The sequence below is a fragment of the Gracilinanus agilis genome, chromosome 4 (assembly GCF_016433145.1).
Source record: "Gracilinanus agilis isolate LMUSP501 chromosome 4, AgileGrace, whole genome shotgun sequence".
Classification (NCBI taxonomy): Eukaryota; Metazoa; Chordata; class Mammalia; order Didelphimorphia; family Didelphidae; genus Gracilinanus; species Gracilinanus agilis.
The window spans coordinates 196903206-196924180 of NC_058133.1; the positions used below are offsets into that span (position 1 = coordinate 196903206).

Sequence of the window (20975 nt, forward strand, 5' to 3'; positions counted from 1 at the left end):
CTAATCAATCTTTCAGGCAGGATGTGGACTCAAGTCTTCCTGATTGCAGCAACTTCTATGTTAGTCAAGTGAGTGACTATCAATTGTGGAATGGCAAAATGAATTTTCATATATGAATGTAATATATCACAACAAATATAAGAAATTCAAAGAAACACAGGAAGACACAAACATGTATAGTAAGATAAGTAAAAACACACACATATATAATAATTACAGCAATGAAAATGACAAGGATAATAAAGAAACTGTATTCTAATTTTAATGACTAATCTTAGCCCTAGAGAAGATGCAAGGAAAGGTACTTCATTCTTTTGGAGAGGTGGGAAGCTAAGGATATGAACTGCTGCATCCCTGTCAAACAAAGCTTCTGCATCGATTAGTGTAATCAGTTTTTTGATGTTATTGTTCAAATGAGGTGTTACTGATTTTTCCTAACACCTTATCCTATCTACTCTAAGTTTTAGCCTACTTTTCCCAGGGATGTTGTGTGCATTTGTGTGAGAGTGTAAACCAACTTTACACAGGAATGTTTTCTAGCTACTGTTTTAATTATGCTTTCTTGGTAAAGATCTTTGGGCCGTGTCCACAGAGGTATTGTTAGTGGGAAGTACACTGGAGGTTCGTAAGCTACAATTTTAGAAGTACAGCCATACAGGGTAACCCTAGAACCTGAGAGTAGTCATCACCTTATGAATTGATCCCACAAGTATGAGTGCAGATTGGAGGGTATCCCAGAGGAGGCTTAACATTTGTCAGAAGGTAAAGATTCTGGCATTGAAAAGGTTGAATGCAGAACTATTTATGATAGAAAGAAAGAAAGAAAGAAAGGAAGGAAGGAAGGAAGGAAGGAAGGAAGGAAAGAAAACCAAAGAAAGGAAAAGAAAAGAAAGAAAAAGAAAAGAAGGAAAAGACAAAAAATTATGTGCCTAGTTACTGGAGAACTCAACAAATTGGTATATGAATTTAATGGAATATACTTTTTCCAAAAGCTAGCTAGCTAATAAGTATGTAGAGCATTTGTTAAGGACTTACTATATGCCAGGCACAGTGCCAAGCTAGGTAGAGTGGAATACAAAAAAATATAAGATGATCTTTCCTTTCCAGGAGCTACATTCTTTTTTTCTTTTGTTTTTAATTTTTGTTTTCAATTCCAAATTATTTCCTCCTCTTCACCTCTTTCCTAAGAAATACAATGTTCATTATAAATCAAGAAAAATATATTTCCACATTAGCTCTGTTGCAAGAAAAAGTGAAAAACGTGCATCAGTTTGCTCTCTGAGTCCATTGGATCTCTATCTGAAAGTGAATCACATTTTTCATCATGAGTCCACTGGAACTGTGGATTATTGTTTTGATCACAGCAGCTATCTTTCATGGTTGATTATTGTTACAATATTTTTTTTAATTAAAAAAAATTTTTTAAGAAAAAATTTCCATGGTTACATGATTCAAGTTTTTACTTTCCCCTTCACCCCGCCTTCACCCTCCCCCCATAGCCAATGTGCATTTCCACTGGTTTTAACATGTGCCATTGATCAAGACTTATTTCCATATTATTGATAGTTGCATTGGTGTGGTAGTTTCAAGGCTACATCCCCAATCATGTCCGCCTCAACCCATGTGTTCAAGCAGTTGTTTTTCTTCTGTGTTTCCACTCTTGCAGTTCTTCCTCTGAACGTACATATCGTTCTTTTCCATAAATCCCTCAGAATTGTCCTGGGTCACTGCATTGCTGCTAGTACAGGGGCCCTTATATTGAGTATATAAGAATGCTAGTACATTTGATTTTTATTGTTACAATATTGCCGTTGCTGTTTACAATGTTCTCCTAGTTCTGCTCACTTCGCTTTGCATCAACTCATACAAGTTTTCCCAAGTTTCTCTGAAATAATTCCCAACATTATTTCTTTAGCACAATAGTGTTGCATCACAATAGTACATATGCCCCAAGCTGTTCAGACATTCCCTAATTGATGGACATTCTCTCAATTTCCAATTCTTTGCCACCACAAAAAGAGCTGCTATAAATATTTTTGTGCATATGGGTCCTTTTCCTTTTTCTCTGATCTCTTTGGAATAAATACCTTGTAGTGGAATTGCTGGGTTAAAGGCATGCACAGTTTTATAGGTAGTGCTTTGGGCGTAGTTTCATATTTTACACCAGTATGGTTAGACCACTTCACAGAAGGAACTTACACTCTAATAGGGGAAAAGAAAAATAAAGAGGAAGTGGATGCTAGATGGTATAGTGGATAAAGTGCCAGGCATAGAGTTGGGAGGAACTGAGGTCAGATATTAGAAACCTGACCCTGTTTGCCTAGGGCTTGTTCTTCTGTCTTAGTGTTCTTAAGACAGAAAGTAAGAGTTTAGAAAGAAAAAACAAAAATAAAGAGGAGTTGGAAAGCAGACTGGAAAAAGAGAGGAGGATTCCAGGTTGGGGGTAGGGAGGGCAGGGAATAAGGCAGCTGGTGTGGAGGTGTATAAAACCAGAGAATAGACCCTCAAGATATGATCATCCCAAGCAGGAACTCATTAGTCATTAAATAAGCTTTAGGGTAGAGTCATTCTTAGCTGGTAAACACAGCAGGTAGGGAAGCAGAGCAAATTTAAGATTTCAAAGAAATATAAGACATGCAAATTCAGGTTGAACAAAACTGTGCCCAAAAGAACAATTTGCAAAATAATCACAACTAGGCCAATGAAGGCAACTTCGAGTGATCCAAAAAAAAAACCCAAAAAAGATAACTCAGATCTTTTGGATTGGACATTGCATTGGACAACAGTAGCTATATCTCAAAGCACATAGTCCTCTCTATTTTTCAACAAACCAAAACTTATCATTCACAATCATTTTTTATGTTACTTATTTAATTGTTTTCAAAGATCGTGCATTATGAACTGAAATGGGAGTAAATAGTTGCTTTTGCATTATATATTTAAAACAGAACTTCTCAATAATTTTTTCAAAGAAAATTCATGGTGACTAAAATCAAATAGCCAAACAACCTTGTGAGGACTTGATTCAGAAAAGCTTCCCCATCTTCTTCCTAGCTATCCTCCTTGGTAGTTATCATCTCTTAGATAAATGCAATGTACCTGCTTAAACAGAACAGTTCTCTCTCTGTGTTTCTCTCTCTGTCTCTGTCTCTGTTTTGGTGTGTGTGTGTGTGCAGGCGTGCACGTTTTTCCTTTCTGCCCCTCTCTACCTGTTTTTCTGTCTTTATCAATCTCTTTCTCAGCTAGTCTTTGGATTGGCTTCCATATGATCTGAGACTGGGTGAGAGAATGAAGGACACTTCCAAAGTGTCCTCTGACACTTTAAAAAAAAAAAAAAAAGGACAGTTTCAAAGGACACTTTACTTGCCTTGCGTGAGAGTTCATTTTAGCTAATCCTGGGCTCTAATCTACATTTAGAATAAGAATTAATAATGAAAAGGTTGGTTTCCGCATTAGGCATACTCTGCGTGTAGGTTGCCTAAAGTGAGCAGAGTTCATGTAAATGAAGAATTCAATAGTGTTCGGAGTTAGACTTCAGGCAGGCAAACTGCATTGTGGAGGATCTAGCCACAAGAGACCCAGTGTGGTATAGTTGAAAAGAGCATTTATTCTGGAATGAGGAGACTTAAATTCAAATCCACCCTTCAATATATGCTAGTTGTATGACTTAGTATGTCTTTCTCTGATTCTTGGTTTACTCATCTAGAGAATGAGGATAATAACATTTTCACTATCTACCTCATAAGAGTGCTCCATTGAAAGCATTTTATAAATCTTCAAGTACTTTAAAAAATGTGAGCTATTATTTGAGAATTGATTATGCTTTGGCCCCATTTTCTCATTTGGACTTAGGCAAGGACAAACAAAGGAAGAACTCACTTTCTTATTCTCTTTCTCCTCTAACTCATTCTTCTTCAATTATTGGTCTTTTGTCCTAAAAAATATGAGTTCGGGGACAGCTAGGTGGCTCAATGGATTGAGAGTTAGGCCTAGAGATGGGAGGTCCTGGGCTCAAATCTGACCTCAGACACTTCTTAGCTTTGTGACTCTGGGCAAGTCACTTGACCCCCATTGCCTAACCCTTACGAATCTTCTGCCTAAGAACCAATACATAGTATTGATTCTAAGACAGATGGTGAGGGTTTAAAAAAAAAAAAGATATGAGGTCCCAATACAGAAAAGCAGATCCAGCTCCCAAGTCAGCTTCTACAAAGAAGTTGGGCAGTAAATGCAACTCATCTAGACTTAGATGTGTGCTACTAGAAAGCATTTTAGAAACCCACGAACAGTCATCACAGTCCCAAATCATATGGTAATTTGAGTGTTGGCAGCTTTCGGGGCCCTCGGAAATACTTCTAGGTCATGGAAACATTTAGGGTAAAAATAGCACACTGGATCAATTGCAATGTTTCCAGGAAAAATATCTCACTGGCAAATAAAATATTTTATTAGCAAAGTACTTGTGTTTATCATCGAAATCATCTCTGAAATGGAAACACTCTTCAGCTTGTCAATTTGACCTATGGTGATTCAGCTGTGATGCTTTCAGAGGGAAGCCCTTCAGTAGCTTACTGAGGGATAGGGGTATCCTTTGTTCTGTGGGGATGTTCCCCTTTATGTGATGGTCTCAAGTTCTATGGAATAAGAAAGGGAAAAGAAGTCTATAGTATCAGTCAGCATTATCAATTTGATTTAATTAACTTTCATAGATATTTACTAAATACCTACCATGTGCAAGGCATCATGCTAACTAGACAAAGATGGAAAATGACATAGTCCCCACTCTCAGGAAGTTTATAAATCTCTAGCTAGATTTGGCTAGTGGCCCAGTGGATTAGAGTGCCAGGCAAGGAATAAGAAAGATCTGAGTTCAAATCTAGTCTCAGGTACTTTAGTGGCTAGACAGAAGGCAAGTCACTTAACTTCTGTAAGCCTCAGTTTCTTCATCTTCAAAATGGGGGTAATAATAGTGCCTGTCTTCCAGCATTGTTGTGAGAATAAATGAGATTCAAAAAAAAGTTTTGCAAATCTTAAAGTGCTGTGTAGATGTTATATAGATGTCACAATTAGAGAAGAGGGGAACTTGGGCATACAAATATGAATATGCTGTAAGATAGATTGGCCTGAGATCAAGTAAGAGGCTTAGACAAAGTTCTAGAAGAAAATTCAAAGGACAAGATAATAACATGTTCAGTTGGGTAGTTCAAGAAAGGCACTTGAGAGCTCAGTTTTGAAGAGAGGACTTAAACAGGTAAAATGGTCAAGGGGCCCTTAGAGATATGAAAAATGCTTTGTGCAAATTCAGTCAGGTGAGGATGGAACAAGGTTGATAACTGATGTAGAAGGGATATTAGAAAGAATGTTGGTTAAGAAACCAATGCAAATTCATAAGACTTCAAGAGATATTTCCCAATACACATAGATAAATGATCAAAAAATATGTGCAAGCAGTTTTTAAAAGAAGAAATTCAAGCCAAAGACAACCATATAAAAATGTTCCAAACCGATAATAATTAGAGATATACAAGTGAAGGCAAAAAAGGAAAATCACATATGTTGGAGAGGCTGATTGGGAAATGAGCACTTCATCGCACTGTTGTTGGAGCTGTGAATTAATCTAGTCATTCTTCTGGAAAACAATTTGAAAGTACATCTAATCACTAGATTGAATCACTCAATAGTATTTGCCCTTTAGCCCAACAATACTGCTACTAGACAAATGCTCCAAAGAAATCAAAGAAAGAAGGAAGTATACCATATACAAATATACACAAATATAACAAATTTTTTTTCATAGTAGCCAAATACTGGAGACCAGAAGAATGTCCACATATTGGGGAAGAGATAAACAAGTATATGGATGGAAAAAAATATTTTTGAGTCATAAGAGAAATGAAGAAAGAGCAATTTCGGAGGAAACTAGTAAGATATCTAAGAACAGATACTTAAAGAAAGGAGCAGAACTAGAAAATCTGATACAATTACAATATCGTAAATAAATAAACTTTGAAAGACTTTAGAATTCTAATAAATGCAATAACAAACTATGATCCAAGAGAACTAAAGGTGAAACATGCTGTCCACCTCCTCTTGAAAATGTCATTGACATAAAATGTGAAACAATACGTGCATATTTGGACATAACCAATGAGGAAATTTGTTTCATTTGACTATGCAGGAAAGTTTTCTTTTTTTTTTTTAAGTTGTTCAATTGTCAGAGAGTGAAATGGAGAGCAAATAGAGCCTGTTAATGGTGAGGGGGATAAATAGAAGAGAAGAAAAAGGAAGGAAGAAAGGAAGAGGGAGGGAAGGAAGAAAAGAAAGAAGGAAGAAGGGAAAGAAGAAAGGGGGTAAGAAGGAATGAGGAAAGGAAGGAAGATAAGAGGAAAGAAATGAGAGAAGGAATGAGAAAATGGAGGAGGGAAGGAAAGAAGGAAAGGACTTGAAGTCAGTAGAGGCCTTGGTTCAAATCCTATTTCCTCCATTAATTAGTCAGTACCATTGGGCAAATCACATAACCTCCCTAAGCTTCTATTTCCTCAACTATAAAAACAGATAATTACTACCTGCTTCACTGCTGTAAAGAAACTTTATAAATCTTAAAATGATATATAAATGTGAGGACTTTTAAAATTTACTAGTATATAAAATGTCTAAACCCTTTGATCCAGAAATACCACTCTTGGATATACAAGCCCATGGACAATGAACAAAAAGAAAGGTCTCACATATATCAAACTATTTGAATTAATAATTAATTTATGAAATAATGAAACAGGGGCAGGCATATCTAGTTCTTTGGGTGCTCCCCAGGAAAGACCATAATTGGCAATAGGAACCATGTGACAATCACATTTTAATAACCTCAAAGGGTATGGGAGCAAACAGTATAGAAAATACAGACAATATATAGACAAACGGCAAAAATTAGGGAGAGACACAGAAGCAGAAGGGAGGATGAGAACAGAAAATGGGGTAGTGAAGGCAGGCAGCATGGGGAAAAAGTTGAGGAGAGGGAGTTGAGAGCACAAGGAAGCACAGACCCAATGGAACTGGAAGTGTGTTCAGGGTAGAGTAGGGGTAGGAGTTTAAAGTCTCATTTTAATAGGATTTTGGGGAGGAAACAGACCAACTTCTATCTGGGCCACCTTGGGGTTAGTTCATTAACATATTCAAATTTTCTCAAAGTTATTGGTAAGATTTCAAGGTTACCATATTCCCATCATCTCAAAGTTATCACTGCCTTATGATGTTCTGCTGGTCTGGAACAGTAAAAGTCTGGAATCTGTCTGGGATCTATACGCCTACTGTAGGACCCAAAACATTAACAATGGCACTTGGGTGGTTTTCCTTTATTCAGTACATGTTACCAGGATTTAAAATTTGATTAATATCTGATACAATTTGCAAGTTTTGCTCCTTTGATCTTTGGGACCATTTGTATGTGGAAAATGAGAGGTTGCCCATCAGCTGAAGAGTGGTTGAATAAATTATGGTGAATGAATGTAATGGACAACTATTGTGCTATAAGAAACGATGGAGGTAGTTTCAGAAAAACTTGAGAATACTTATATGAACTGATGAAAAGTGAAGAGAGCAGAAGCAGGAGAAAAATGTATGCAAGAACTACAATATTATAAATACAAACAACTTTGAAAGACTTAAGAACGCTTATGAATGTAATGAACAGTCACAATTCAGGAGCACTCAGGCTATCCCTCTACAGAGAGAGAGAGAGAGAGAGAGAGAGAGAGAGATCAGTTAGAGACTCAGAGTACAGACTGTGGTATATTTTTTTGGACATCACTAATGTAGAAATGTGTTTTGCTTGACTCTATATGTTTGTAATGGGTTTGGTTTTTCTTGCTTTCTCAATGTGAGAGCAGTGTAAGGTGGGAGTGAGAGAATAAATTGAGCTAAAAATAAAATTGAATTAAAAAAAGTAACTGTCAGTTGAGGGATAACTAAACAAACCATGGTACATGCAAGTAATGGTATATTTCCACATTCTAAGGATTGCATACATGAATGGTTTAAAGAAACATGGGGATATAAATATGGAAGTATGTTTTGTATGATAGCACATGTATAACTGATATAAAATTGTTTACCATCTTAGGGAGAGAGGGAAAGGGAGGAAAGGAGAGACATTTTGGAACTTGACATTTTAGAAAAATTAATGCTAAAAATTATTTTTACTTGTAATTGGGAGGGAAAAAAAGTACTGAATGGTTAAAAATCATGGGAAGACATAGGAACTGATTCACTGATGTAAGCAAAATCAGTAAAACTTACATGAATAACATATAAAGAACAACTAAAATAATACTGAACGTTATATGTTTATAATGACCAAACTGCTCAGGAGAAAAGAGGGGAAAATGCACTTCCTTTCATGACAGGTGGGGCAGAGGATAACTGGAGGAACTCTGAGAATAAGCTCTGAGTGGAGCATATGTTCTTCAGATCAGTTGACATGTTGGTTGGCTTTCTGAATCAGTGGCTGGTTTTTGTTGTTGTTTTTAATCTTTATTACAAGGAAGACTCCCTGGGGTAAGGAAGGGAAGCAATTAATTCAGAAATTATTGAGATATAAAATTGTTGCTAGATATTCCATACTGGGAATAGACTCGAGGTAAAGGGGAAAACTGAACGGGGAAGAATCTGAATGCCTTTTTTCTGGACTCCACCTTTGGAACATGGGTTTTGCTACCCCAAACCAGTTACACTTCCATTCTTCTCCATCCACCTGGCAGTTTCTGAGCCTCCATCACTGCCTTCAACATAAACCTCTGAGAGGTTTTCTATAGGGTACTCTAATTCATTGTTGGCTTGTGGCACAGTTTCTTAGCCTTTTGTTGAATCATGGACTCTTTTGACAGACAGGTAAAGTCTGTGGACTCCTTTTCAGAATAACATTTTTAAATATACAAAATAAAATGCATAGGCTTACTAACAAAATCAATTATATTGAAATAGTTTCATATGCGTACATGCTTGCATGTGAAACAAGTTCACAGATACGGTTCTAGTTCATTTTAGCCTTTTAGGAAGTTTATTTTTTTAATTATCGACAAATGAAAAACCATAAAATTTCTCTCAGCTCTGCCCGTAACCTAATCAGTAGAGAGACTGGCACTTTTAGACTGGACTCAAGCTCTGATCCTTTATGTACTACTGAATACCAATACTCAAACGCTGTTCCTCCTTACAATGATCCTTCTGTTCAGAAATAAGGCAACAAAGAGATCAACAACAGTTAAGTCTGTTGAATTTTTCTAGTGTGTAAAAGAAATTAAGCTATTGAAACAGAAAATTTTAAAGCAACTATACAACAGTATGAACTTGAAATCTGTTTCTACCCTACTTGGGTGGATGAGATGACACAGAGATGAAGGAGAGATCATTCTTCATAGTCTGGTACTTATTCTCTCAGACAAAAAGTCAGCAACCAACATCCTCCTGCTGGCCACTGAAAGTGGAGGCAGCTCCAGTGTCCAAGGATCCCTGACCTTAGTGCTCAGACAGAAGCCCCTCAGCCTGCCGTGGTTCATATTAAATTTTCCATTCTCCCTTCCAATTGCCATTCCATCTCCTTGCTCACTAGAATTACTTACTACCATGTCATTGCACAGACTGAACAATGAGGCCCAGAGAAAGCAAGGAACTTGTCCAACATCACATAGCAAGTCATTGGCAGAGGGATCTAAATTCCTAGAATCTATGTCCAAAGTTGTTTTCAGCCAAACCTTCCAATTATTTCCTAATTGCAGAGTTAAGAGGGACATCTGGGGTAGCTAGATAGCACAGTGGATAGAAAGCCAGTTCCAGAACAGGAGGACCTGACTCAAATTTGGCCTCAGACACTTCCTAACTGTATGCCCCTGGGAAAGTCACTTAACCTCAATTGCCCAGCTCTTACCGCTTTTCTGTCTTGGAATCAATACTTAGTGTCAATTCAAGACAGAAGGTAAGGATTAAAAAAAAAGAGGGACTTCTATTAAAACCCCTCCCAAATTTTCACATGTAGTTACATGGAAGGCTTGCTATCTCACAATCCAAAATCCACTTTGTGTGGCTTTCAGCTGTGACAATATAGCACTGGAACTAGCATCAAGGAAATCTAGAAGTAGAGGCATAACTATTATCTCAATCCATCAATGAATCCAACTTCTTTGTTTCTTCAGAGTTATTCAGATCCACCAGAGTACCCTTATTTTTTGAGTGATCTTTCTCAATCTCTCTCCATGTGAAAGACTCATATTTATATTTATTTGGGTATATTTACATGGGTAGAACAAAAGAGAGGACTGAGGCAAAGATCTGTAACACTGAGGTAAAAAATGACCTCAAGTCACCTGAATGATGAAGATACATGAAACCAAATAAATTTCTCAAATTTGCATGAACCCAGGGCATTGCTTCAGTTCTATTTCTTTTAGAATCTATTTAAAGCAGGGCAGCTGGGTGGCTCAGTAGATTGAGAACCAGACCTAGAGATGGGAAGTCCTAGGTTCAAATCTGGCCTCAGACACTTCCTAGCTGTGTGACCCTGGGCAAGTCACTTGACCCCAATTGCCTACCCTTACCACTCTTCTGCCTTGGAACCAATACACAGTATTGACTTCAAGACAGAAGGGAAGGGTTTAAAAAAAAAAAAAAAGAATCCATTTAAAGGAAAGTATAAAGTAAAGACAAATGTTCAGGTCTCCAGTAGAGCAGTACTTTTAGGAATATACATACACACACACATATATGTAACCCATATATGTATATTTATGTATGTATGTATCAGCTTGGACCATATTTTCAGATCAATGTTTGGAGTGCAGAATGCACATAGCCACAGGTTTAGAGTGCAATAGCAGTGGCACTTGGGAAGTAAAGGGAGCCCACTGCAAGCAAATATTGTCAATGTCAAATTTCGCCCAAGGATGTCTCCATTTGCCTTCATGTAAAAAAAAAAAATTTCACTTTGGTATTTGGAACAGAAATAAGTCTCCTGTGGCTTTCAACACCAAAAAAGATTGGTTGTGATGGCATACCTGGCAACCTACAACTTTGTATGATGCTAAGTTAATCCATTAAAGTCTTTCTTCATATTTTATTGCACTATGAATGTGAATACAAGTTTTCAATGCACAAAATCACAGAATTTAAATTGGACAGAGGAGTGTGCTAACAAATGTTTAACAACAGACTGTCCAAAAAATGCATGTGACAAACTTTAGAGTTTATCTTCATTTCTTCTATCATTTTCTTAAGAAAATTGTCGAGATAATCAACAAAACAATAAATTAAGCCCTGGTTTGTAGCACTTGCTTATTTCTGAGGCATAAAGAGAACGCTGAAAACTTAACAATTGGCTTGCTAGCCTATATGAGCTGGCTTCATCACAGCAGAAGTCAGAAGGGACTGTATTTTTCCAGAGTTAAATAATTTTTAAAATGTAATATTTTTGAAATTAAATTAAATTTTAATTTTTAATTAAATTTAATTTTTTAATAAGAAACTTTAAGTACAAATATTTCTTGCCCATATGGATACTCAAAATTATTCTAATAACTCAAGGGCTCTCCAGGAATGTTCATTTCAAATTAATTCAACTTAAGAAATGGTCATTACAAAGCATAGTTAGGAGGGCAAAGCCAAAATGGCAGAGTAGGAGCAGGAATTTGCTCTCTCAAATTCCCCTCTTAACAACTTTAAAATAATGCCTCAAAATGAATTCTAGAGCAGTAGAAGCAACAAAAAGATGGAGTGAAACAATTTTCCTTTCAAGACAACACTGAAGGTTGTCAGGAAAGATCTGCTTCACCAGGATGAGTGTGGTGAGTATGTGAATCCAGTAGCAGACCTCGGGGTGACTTACTTGGTGCCAGCAATGGAGTTCTCAGTCCATAGATGATAAGAAGGTTGGACAATTGGTCAAAAAGAGATTACAAGGGCAGCTAGGTGGCCCACTGGATAGAAAGCCAGAGCTGGACTCAGGAAGACTTTGATTCAAATTTGTTCTCAGACACTTCCTAGCTGTGTGAACCTGGGCAAGTCACTTAATCCCAATTGCTTAGCCCTTACCACTCTTCTGCCTTGGAACCAGTACTTAGTATCAATTCTAAGACAGAAGGTAAAGGCTTTTTTCTTTAATGTTGATTACAAGGGACCCTTTGCTGACACTGGGTGTAGAACTCTGTTGCATTACCATACACAGTTCCAAATTAGAGAGCCACACCTGGAGAAGCATGCAGCTGTAGAGAAGTGGGGTCACTGGTCACAATTCTAGGATATAAAGAGTGCCTGTTATCATTCATAGACTAGAACAAGGCCAGGAAAGCAGTGACCTCATTTGTCCTTAGATACAACACTTTGGAAGAACTGAAAACTTACCAAGTCCCAAAACTAGCTCTGAAAATAGCTTCGCAAAAAACCTGAAGCATATGAAGTGCCCAAATGCCCTCTCTACCTGGAGAGCAGGGTCCAGCTTTAACTTACAGTACAGAGTCAAGAAAAAGCCTGGAGAAATACACAAACAACAACAAAAGAACTTGACCATGTAAAGTTACTATAGTGACAGGTAAGATAAAAACACAAACTCGGAAGAAAATAACAAATTCTCAAAGAAAAAATACTAAAGAAAACAATATCTTAAAAAACAGAACAGTCCAAATATCCACTGATGAAAAGAACTCCTTAAAAAGGAATATAAATCCTTCATGGGAATGATGGGATGGGTATTTAATAAAATAGACGACTGTATAAACCTTGGTTATATTTTAGGAGTACTCAAAAACCATGCTTATGAGCTACATGCCTGAACTCCTACAAATACTACAAATACTATGACTAAGTCTGTACCTTGAAGAGATCAAAGGAAAAGGAAAAGGAAAAGTACCTTTAAGTACAAAAATATTTATAGCAGCACTTTTTATGATGGCAAAGAACTGGAAATTAAAGGGATGCCCATCAATTGGGAAATGACAAATAAGTTGTGGTATATGATTGTGATGAAATAGTATTGTGCTATAAAAAATTATGAGCGGGATGGCTTCAGAAAAACCAGAAAAGACTTACATGAACTGATGCAAAGTGAAGTGAGCAGGAGTAGGAAAACAAAATTACACAGTAACACCAATATTCTAAATATGATCCACTGTGAATAACTTAGCTTTTCTCAGCAATACACTGATCCATAACAATTCCAAAGGGCTTATGATTTAATATATTATCTACCTCCAGAGAAGAAACTGATGGAGTATGAATGTGTATCTAAGAATACTTTTTTAACTTTATTTTTCTTGTTTGTTTGTTTTTTGGAGGGGCCTCTGTTTTCTTTCCCAAGATGACTAATATGGAGATATGTTTTGTATGACTATATAAGTATAATCTATATCAAATTGCTTGCCTTCTCAATGAGTGGTGTTAGAATCAACGCTATGTATTGGTTCCAAGGCAGAAGAGCAGTAAGGCTAGGCAATGGGGGTGACTTGCCCAGAGTCACACAGCTAGGAAGTGTCTGAGACCAGATTTGAACCCAGGACATCCCGTCTCTGGGTCCGGCTCTCAATCCACTGAGTCACCCAGCTCCCCCCTTAATAAATGCTTGTTCTCTTCGATCCTCTTAGACCATGGGGTGTGTGTGTGTGTGCGCGCGTGCGTGCGTGTTTGTGTGTGTGCGCGTGCGTGCGTGTTTGTGTGTGTGTGCGTGCGCGTGCGTGTTTGTGTGTTTGTGTGTGTGTGTGTGTTTGTGTGTGTGTGTGTGTGTGTGTGTGTGTGTGCTGGTCCCTCCACACACACAAATACACACTGGGCCAAAACCTCACTCTTGAACTGAATTGTTTGTGACTTGATTTTTGCTGTCCCACTGTTATATCTCCCTAATGCTGGGGGTCTGCCTATCTTAATCTCTCCTTCTCAGTTGCAGCAGACTTCACTAATAGTCATTTGCCAGGGTATTTATCTACTGCCTACTATTATATTATGAAGCTTGCATGTATTTGCTTTGATTTCCCTCTGCTGGGACCTTACTGGATCACCTATTCTATCCTACTAAATCTCTCTAATATCAGATCTGACCCATTTCCTATTGATATAGTCCCAGTTTAAAAGCATTAAGGAAAATGCAAAGTTGGGGGACAGCTAGGTGGCTCAGTAGATTGAGAGCCAGGATTGAGAGCCAGGAGGTTCTGGATTCAAATATGACCTCAGACACTTCCTAGCTGTGTGACCCTGGGTAAGTCACTTAACCTCCATTGCCTAGCTCTTACCATTCTTTGGCTTTGGAACCAATACACTATAGATTCTAAGATGGAACATAAGGTTTTTTCTTTCTTTCTTTCTTTTTTTTTTTAAAGGAAGTTAGTACAGGAAGACTTCCTGAAGAAGCTAAATCCAAAACTAATCTTCCAAGAAGAGGGACTTTTCAGGAACAAAGGCACAGAAACCAGAATCAATAATGTATGTGTGTCATTAAATGATTGGGACAGACTGAGAAGTCAGAACCATGATAAACAGGATAATACCTTGAAAAGGTAAGGACTACTTAGGAGTAAGTCAGAAACTAATAGGTAAGACTGATAAGGCATCATAGTAGAGTGGACAAAGCATTGTACTTTGAATCAGAAAGAACTGTGTTCGAATCCTACTTCAGATACTAGTATGATTCTGGGCAGATTCTTTAAATTCTCTGGTCCTTAATTTCTTCATCTATAAAATGAGGGAAATGTAGTCAATGACCTTAAAGGTACCTTCCATCTCTGAATGTATAATCCTATGATAAAATGTAGCCAAGTGTCATGAACTAGACAAATATATGTGTACCATTCAGATTTTAGAAATTAAGAGAAAGTTACTTATCAGGCAAACAGACAGAAATTGGGTGTCAGAAGCCAGAAAATGAATCAGAACAGTAGATTTGAAGTATCATTAAATGACTAAGATTTAGTCCAAGACTAAGAGATCAATTTGGAAATTAGGGCAGTTCCTGCCTCAGACATAAAGCCAATTATATACTACCTCCTCTTCTCCCCCATTAGAGCAAAAGCAAATTACAACAGCATATGGTCAAGAGCCAAGAGCTTGCAAGTGAGAATAGATGAGCAGGGTTTAAGATATAGCAAGTGGTCAACCTAAGGAAAGGGAAGAATGTAAGAAAGATCTTGACCCTGAATTGTTAATGATGTAGCCAGAGTCACAAAACCAGACCTATCTGCATATAAGCATATGTCACAATTCTTGCCTGATGTCCCAGATTCCAATATTGAAACTGGTAATTAGCCCCTGGTGGCACTGAAGGTTTGGGGTATTGAAATGATGGTTTTAATAAGCTCAGCCCATGCACCAGTCACCAATAATGGAAGTGCTGCCAAGGAAGACGGAGTTTTCCTTGTTAAAATGCAACAAGGCAATAAATTTCCAGTGTAATAACTCAGCCCCCAAATGAGGGCTAGTAACCCACCAACCCCATAATCTGGGACAAAGCCCTTTGGATCTCTTGATCCCTGAGTTCCAGCCCCTGCTAGCCCTAATTACTTGACCTCAACAAGGACCCTTGTTTGTTCATTAATTTTACATTCCTGGTATTTTCAAATGAAAATCCTGATGGAAATTATTATGGAAATGGAATACAAATGTAGAACCCAGTTCTTGGCAAAGCCTGGAGTAGAAATCCTGGCTATGATTTTCTGCAAAACCTCAATTTTCTATTCTACTCTAATGACAGAAAATTTATGGCATCCAAGTCACATATGTAGCAAAATATTCACAGTATTTTGTGGCAGCAAAAACTAGAAACAAAGTGGGTGCCCATGGACTGGAGAATCATTTAATAAAGAGCAGAACATGAATATAATAGAATATTATTGTGTCATTAGAAATAAGGAATATGAGGAATTCAAAGAATCATGGGCTTACCTGAATAGGCAGAACCAAAAGGATAACATAAACAATGATTACAAGAACATAAATAGAAGTCACATAAAAAGGCACTGAATTTGGAATAAATGCAATGAACACCGTGGAGTACAAGGGGCAGACAATTATGGATGCTGAGTCAGGAATATTTGTACGGACAACTCATTTTTTGCTGTTATGCTGAACAGTTTTTCTTTGTTACAAAGGAGAATGCAGTGAGAAAGGAAAAGGGAAAGAATATAAAGGGAAATTTTTGGAACATAAAAATACAGGCATGAGCAAAAAATAACTTACAACACCCACCAAAAAAAAATTTATTCTCTGTTCTCAATTACCATTCAGTCCATTCAAACAAATACATTTTGTCAACTTCTTTTGTTGGGTTTTCCCCCTTTTAAAACTACCTGTGCTAGGCTCTGGGCTGCCTGTGATGATGGACTCTCCCAGATCCAAGAATTGAAGCAAGGTGATGGCTGATATCCAAGTCCTGGCTAAGAAAAACAGAAGAGCTTGCTAAGTACTGGCCCCAGAAGATCATGGAGAGCCCTGTGGCAATCATCACAGGATCTGAGAAGGTAGAAGCTGTTCAAAGCGCTGTTAACACCAAGCTGAAATATATAGTTCAGTCCCTAGAGATTGATCTGGACTCCCTGCGAAATCTAAAAGCCAACTTGGAGGAAAGCCTGTGGGAGGTGGAGAGCTGCCGCTATGCTATTCAGAGAGGGAGTTGGTCAATGCAGCCTTGCTACACCTCAAGGCAGAGCTGAGGCAGTCGTCCACTGAGGGGCAGCATGAGACACAGGAATTCCAGGCCCTGCTCAACATCAAGGTCAAATTGAAAGCAGAGATTAACACCTATTGAAACCACCAGAGGATGGAGGAAGGGGAGACTTCAGTCTTGTGCATGCCTTGGGCAGCAAAAGCAATTCTTTGCACAGCAATTGAAAGACCCATATCCGGGGGACTGTAGATGGAAAAGTGGTGGCAGAGACCAATGGACACCAAAGTCCTCTGGTGTTAGGGCCATAAATGAGGACCTGGGCTAAGTCAGGAAGTTAATAAAAGCTCTGTGGTCACCTGGCCAGAGAGACAGAGAGACAGAGACCAAGACAGACTGACAGAGACAGAGAGACAGAGACAGACAGAGACAGCCAGCCAGAGAGACAGAGACAGAGACAGAGACAGAGATAGCCTGCACTAAAATGAAGTTGAAAGTTCATACAATTATTTGGATAATTTATATGGAAAGTCAGTGTATAGGGCAACTAGGTAGCACAGTGGATAGAGTGACAGGCCTGGAGTCAAGAGACCTAGGTTAATCTGTCCTCACTCAATTCCTAGCTGTGTGACCCTGAGCAAGTCACTTAACCCCATTGCCTAGCCCTTACACCTTTTCTGGTGTAGAATTGGTATTGATTCTAACACCAAAGGTAAGGGTTTTTTTGTTTGTTTGTTTGTTTTTTTAAAGGAAGAAAAACAAAGTCATGGTAACCTACTGGCTAGATCTCATAGTCTTCATTCAGGAAAACCTGGTTGAATATCCAGTCTCTGATGCTTACTCAGGTGACAATAGAGGAATCTTTTCACTTTCACAGAGCCTCAGGCAATTCTCTAAGGGTAAGTAAAATGAGAGACAGGCCTCTAAGGACACTTTTTTCTTTCTTTCTTTTTTTTTTAAACCCTTACCTTCAGTCTTGGAATCAATCCTCTGTATTGGTTCCAAGGCAGAAGAGTGGTAAGGACTAGAGAATGGGGGGGTCAAATAACTTGTCCAGGGTCACACTGATAGGACATGTCTGAGGCCAGATCTGAACCCAGGACCTCTTGTCTCTAGAACTGGCTCTCAATCCACTGATCCACCCAGCTGCCCCCTCTAAGGACACTTCTAACTCAAGGTCTTGATCCTATGAAAACAAAAAATTAAGACCTGCTTTGATGGAGGGAGTTCCCATTCATAATTCAGTGATGTCTCCCTATGACTCCCTCCTTGTTCCTATACATAGATACTCACACTTCTATCTCTAAGATATGCAATCTTTGTCTGCAAGTGTTGTTTTTCTTTTTTTCTTTAGAATATTTTCCCATGGTTACATGATTCACAATTCCCCACCCCTCTCCCAGAGCTGACAAGCAGTTTCACTGGGTTATACATGTATCATTGTTCAGAACCCATTTCCATGCTATTCATATTTGCAGTAGAGTGATCTTTTAACGTCAAAACCCTAATCATATCCCCATCGAACTACATGATCAATCATGTTTTCTTCTGTGTTTCCGCTCCCACAGTTCCTTCTCTGGATGTGGAGAGTGTTCTTTCTCATAAGTTCCTCTGGATTGTCCTAGATCATTGCATTGCTAGTAATAGAAAAATCTATTACATTCAATTGCGCCATAATGTATCAGTCTCTGTGTACAATGTTCTCCTGGTTCTGCTCCTTCAACTCTGCATCAATTCCTGGAAGTTGTTCCAGTTCACATGGAAATCCTTCAGTTCATTATTCCTTTCAGCACAATAATATTCCATCACCATCATATACCACAATTTATCCAGCCATTCCCCAAGCGATGGACACCCCCCCATTTTTCAATTTTTTTGCCACCACAAAGAGCATAGCTATAAATATTTTTGTGCAAGTCTTTTTCCTTATGATCTCTTTGGGTACAAACTCAACAGTGGTATGACCAGGTCAAAGGGTAGGCATTCTTTTAAAACCCTTTGTGCATAGTTCCAAATTGCCCTCCAGAATGGTTGGACCAATTCACAACTCCACCAGCAGTGTATTAGTTTCCCAATTTTGTCACATCCCCTCCAACATTTATCACTTTCCTTTGCTGCTATATTGGCCATTCTGCTGGGTAGAAGGTGGTGTCTCAATTGTTTTAATTTCTCTAATCAAGAGGGATTTAGAATATTTCTCTAGTCAAGAGGGATTTAAACTATTTTTTTCATGTGCTTATTGATAGTTTTGATTTAAATCATGTGAAAACTGCCTATTCAGGTCCCTTGACCATTTGTTGATTAGGGAATGGCTGGATTTTTTTGTAAATTTGACTTAGTTCCTTATATATTTGGGAAATTAAACCCTTGTCAGAGAGTTTTGTTATAAAAATGTTCTCTCGGTTTGTTGCTTTCCTTCTAATTTTGTTCTGCAAGTGTTTTCAAGTCATAACTCTGACAGCTACTTCTGGGTAAAAATTCTAGCCAAACTTTGTAGAAGCCAGCTTTTTTGTTCAGGTTTAGTTTATCTGTGAGTAGTTCTGTTTTTTAGTAAATATGGTAGATCTTTCTTAATTTTCAGGAATGCAAAGGGATGGGAATGAGGAGAATGGGTATTGTCTTTGCCTCAATAATCCCACTATTTCTTTTCCATCCTGCTAATCCAGTGGCCCCAGGAGAGATAAATTCAAGATAAGTATACTGTTTTGTAGGCACATTATTTCTTCCTCTGCACTACTGAAAAACAAATGCAGATTAGGAAATTTGGGGACAATTCTTGTATCCATTTTTTCTAACATGCAATTTTCTGAATAATTCTCAAAATGGAACTCCTGAGGTATACATTGGTCAGTGTCTATGCCCATCTGCCTATGAGGAGGATGATGGAAGGTGCTTCAACTTGGTCAGGTTTTTTAAAAACCTTTATTTTCTGTCTTAGAATCAATACTAAGTATCGATTCCAAGAAAGAAGAAAGGTAAAGGCTAGGCAATTGGGGTTAAGTGACTTGCCCAGGGTCACAAAGCTAGGAAAAGTCTGAGTCAAATTTGAACCCAGGTCCTCTTTACTCCAGGCCTAGCACTATACCCACTGATCCAACTAGCTGCCCCTTGCCCAGTTTTAATCACACATTTTCCCTTGAATTTACATGCCCTAGAAACAAATCCTGTTCCCTGATCTGTCTACTCTTCTCTCTGACACTCAGGAGTTTGCCCTGGCCAAAGTAAAAGCAGAGTTACTAGTTTTGTTCCTGATCTCTGCCCTGAAGTAAAAAAAAGAGAGTAGGAAAGGGAGGAACGCAGAAAACAAAGAAAAGAAGGAAGTGAAAGGAGGGAAGGAGAAAGGGAGGAAGGAAGGAATGGAAAAAGGAAGGAAGGAAAAGGAAGGAAGGACGGAAGGAAGGAAAGAAGGATGGAAGAGAGGGAGGGAGGAAGAGAGGGAGGGAGAAGCAAAGAAAGAAAAGTTCACCTATTAACGATTCAATTAACTATTTATTAAATACCTAACGTGCAAGACACTGTACTGCACACTGAGTAGGAAGACAAAAAATACAATATTCTTTGTCCTGAGATTCACATCCTACTAGCATTCTGAATGATTAATCCTAGTCTTTTAGGTAATAAAAGGTAAATTGTGGGGCAGGGGATTGCAAAGTATTCTGATAATTCCTTCAAATCTCCCTTTTACTTTGCCTCATGGAGAACTACACTTGGATCAGAACTAGACTAACAAAGAGGGGGAAAGAGAAAATACTTTTTCCTTCCTTTCTTAGAATCTCCTAGGAAAATAATGAGGATCCATCTCCCTTCCCTCCCCTATCCTCCCCAAATTATCCTCTGGGGGATACCAGGACCTAAAAGTTGGCAGTCCGGGGGAGAAAGGTGTCAGAAATAAGATTCTGTCCATCTATCCTCCAGAAAAGACCATCTCCTTTGAAACCAAGTCTCCAGAATTTCAGAATGAGAAGCACAACAGCTGTAGTACCAACTGTGCCTCTCCAAAGTCCATCTCTCCCTATATTGAATGCTAATACCTTTCATGCTAGCTGCAGGCAGATACAGACACAAACACATACAGACACACAAAGACATACGCACAGTCTCAGTGCAAATCCTATGCCACCCTAGGGAAACTTATCAGAAGAATACTATCTCTAGCCCCACAGCTTTTCAATACTACATACTAAAGCAAAAAAAAAAAAAAAAAATACAGGACATCCTACAATGAACTCACTAAATTCTTTTTCTGAGGGTTATTGTTTGCAACTGTGGCTGTTATTGGTTATTGTTGTTGTGGAATTAAAGATATTCTAACTCCCAGCGCCTGCCTACATAGTTCCTAGCATCCAGA

The 20975-nt window shown here is 38.2% G+C and overlaps 1 pseudogene; it reads left to right on the forward strand.

Annotated features, from left to right (window-relative positions):
- Positions 1-15056: 15056 nt before the first annotated feature.
- On the forward strand, positions 15057-16771 carry LOC123246176 (annotated as a pseudogene).
- The last annotated feature ends 4204 nt before the right edge of the window (positions 16772-20975 follow it).